Source organism: Octopus bimaculoides, chromosome 10 (assembly GCF_001194135.2).
Source record: "Octopus bimaculoides isolate UCB-OBI-ISO-001 chromosome 10, ASM119413v2, whole genome shotgun sequence".
Lineage (NCBI taxonomy): Eukaryota > Metazoa > Mollusca > Cephalopoda > Octopoda > Octopodidae > Octopus > Octopus bimaculoides.
Window position 1 is genome coordinate 79,674,169 of NC_068990.1, and position 3,235 is coordinate 79,677,403.

The window sequence follows — 3,235 nt, forward strand, 5'->3', positions numbered from 1 at the left end:
GACACTGGTATCTCCAGCAAAGCTATGTCTATCATGAACAGCTTTGTCAACGATTTGTTCGAAAGAATAGCTTCTGAGTCTAGCCGTTTGGCTCACTACAACAAACGTTCGACCATCAGTAGCCGTGAGGTTCAGACCGCTGTCCGTTTGCTTCTCCCCGGTGAGTTGGCCAAGCATGCCGTGTCCGAAGGTACCAAGGCTGTTACCAAATATACCAGCAGCAAGTAAATCTTGTCTACCGAATTTACGGTCCTTTTCAGGGCCATCCATATTCTCAAGATTGCACTTTTAATTTACTATACTGATTTGCGATTCTTCGATTAATTTCAAAAGGTAATTAGTATCGATTTCACTTCGTATATTATATGATTTTCACCTGGAATAGTGATTCTGGGCATTTGTTTCCCTAATTTTACCGTTCATCCCCCTCACTGCGTCTACCGCGTGTACGGAGGTCTGGGATAGTACAGCCATAAAGTTATTCTATGTTTTGATAGATATTTGGGAACATTTTTGCAAAATTGTTCTACACGGAATTCATTTAATTGTCGGCGAAGGTAAAGGTAAGTTCACGGACCGCATCCGCTTTGGAATTTTTTTTAATTGGCGTTCTTTGATAACTCGAAATGGGAGAAGAAAGCTAATGGGTTGTGTGTGCGATGCATAGACATAACGAAATTATGCTAGCAATGTCTCATTTTAAACTTGAAGAAAAAAAGCCTTGCATATTTGTTCTTACCTGCTTCATGTGTGTTAGCAAAATCCGCAAATTTTCAAGCAGAAAACTGAATCGAAGTTAACAGAGGAACAAGCACGCACATCTTATTTTACTTCCTTAAGTCCCTTGCTTCGAAGGATTTCAATCTTCTGAAGCCTAGTACTTATTCTATCGGTCTCCTTCCGCGCCAGATTACGTGGACGTAAATACACTATCGGTTGCCAAATGATGGATTAAAAATAAAATCTGCATTATCATTCCTATTAAATGTATTTAGGGAATTCCACTTTTGGTTGTATCATCATTCCATTAAATGTATTTAGGGAGAGAACATTGGTAGTCAGATCAAAGATACGAGGAAGGTATGAGATGTGTTAAAAATAACAGCTAATTTATCCGTCTTTTCGCAATGTAGTTTCGCACCTCTCCTTGAAAAATGCATTTTTTTCGGATTCTATCCATCTCTTGATGCACATTTTATGCTTATTGAATTCAAAAAGTGGTTTCTTACATATTTGGAATCTGTTGTCGAAAACAGGAACCCGCACAAAAAAAATCAGAAATGTCTTTGTGTGAGAGGTTCGCTGGAAAGGCGGAGTGAACCGAAAAAATTCCAGGTAAATGTGTTTCCGGAGATAAAAATATTGAAAAACCTCGTCAGTGAATCAGGTGGTCGTGAGATGTGCTAAAAATAGCAGCTAAATTGCTCTTACATAACCAATTTTTGTTCATAATCTTGTGAATTCTTGCGTGTAGAGCACTCGCAAAAGTTTCCACACTTCAATATTCAATACATTTAAAATTGGAGTGGGGCAAGAGTTTAAATTCAGAAAACTTTTTTTCTATATTCGTAATACTCCGACATGTAAAACCTAGGAATCCGAATAAACATAGGCAAACACAAATTCTTTTCACTTTAATGTTCTTGTCTATATTTAATTTCGATTTAAATATGTTCGTCAATTCGCTACAATCTCTTCAAAGTAAACAAAATTAAAAATTTAAGTTCGGAGGGTTTAAATAAAAAAATATATATATTAGCATATTCGTAATCTCCGACAGCTAAAACTTAGGAATCCAGAAAGTGCACTTTACATACCTACTTTAATGAAATTTCCACACTTCAATATACAATAAATACACTGAAAATGAGTGATGGATAAAATTAATTTTTTTTTCTTTGCATATTCGTAATCTCGTAATCTCCATGTAAAACCTAGGAATCCGAATAAAGTAAGGTGCGATTCTACATTACCCCGAAAATTTATTATCAATTCCAGGGACAAAAAACTAGTCAGATTAGATTTCTAATAGGGGTGTTGTGGATTTCTGAAAGGATTGACAAAGGTATCTCAAGGAAAGAAAAAGGTTGAGATACTGTGCTCTAGACAATGGCATCGTAAAAAAAAAAAAAAAAAAAGTAAATCTGAAAAATCCGCCAAAACGGAGGACAATTTGTGGGCCACCTATCATTGACGTCCGCCGAATTTATTTGCTTTCCCCCACCCCTGATTTTCAGTCATCTGTTATACATGAAATTACTACTAAAAAATCTCTCAAAATTAAAATATGCGTTCATGGTCAAGGGAGCTGCTAAAAACAACAGTTAAACCCTATCGCACGTGTTAATTTTTTTCACTTCAAACCTGGTGCTTGCGTTGATGGTGAACTTGAACGAATCATGGCTTTTTATCCATTCAGATGTTTGCATGCGAGTTGAGAACTAATGACCCAATTCCTATCAAATTGAATTTTATCTGCCGGTTTTTCATTTCCTAGACGTCACTCGAAAGACACCAAGATACTTAGTTACAATCAGCTGCAATATTTATCAGGGTGAGAGAAAAACAAAAACACCGTTTAATTTAGGAAAAGTACTGCTACGATAGAGTGTTTATCTCGTTACTTTTCTTCTATAAATTCTTTTACATGTTTCAGTCATTTGACTGCGGTCAAGCAGGGGACAAACATGTATCTACGACGGGCATCTTTCAGTTTCCGTCTACCCGAGGCTATAGAAGACATTTCGCCCAAGGTACCACGTAGTGAGACTGAACCCAGAACCATGTGGTTGGGAACGACTGTACATATATATACGCCATGAGGAAGTTTAATTGGCCTAAGCTATATGAAAGAATCACAAATCAGTATAGTAAATTAAAAGTACAATCTTGAGAATATGGATGGCCCTGAAAAGGACCGTAAATTCGGTAGACAAGATTTACTTGCTGCTAGTATATTTGGTAACAGCCTTGGTACCTTCGGACACGGCATGCTTGGCCAACTCACCGGGGAGAAGCAAACGGACAGCGGTCTGAACCTCACGGCTACTGATGGTCGAACGTTTGTTGTAGTGAGCCAAACGGCTAGACTCAGAAGCTATTCTTTCGAACAGATCGTTGACAAAGCTGTTCATGATAGACATAGCTTTGCTGGAGATACCAGTGTCGGGGTGGACTTGTTTCATTACTTTGTAGATGTAGATGGAATAACTTTCCTTCCTCTTCTTCTTGCGTT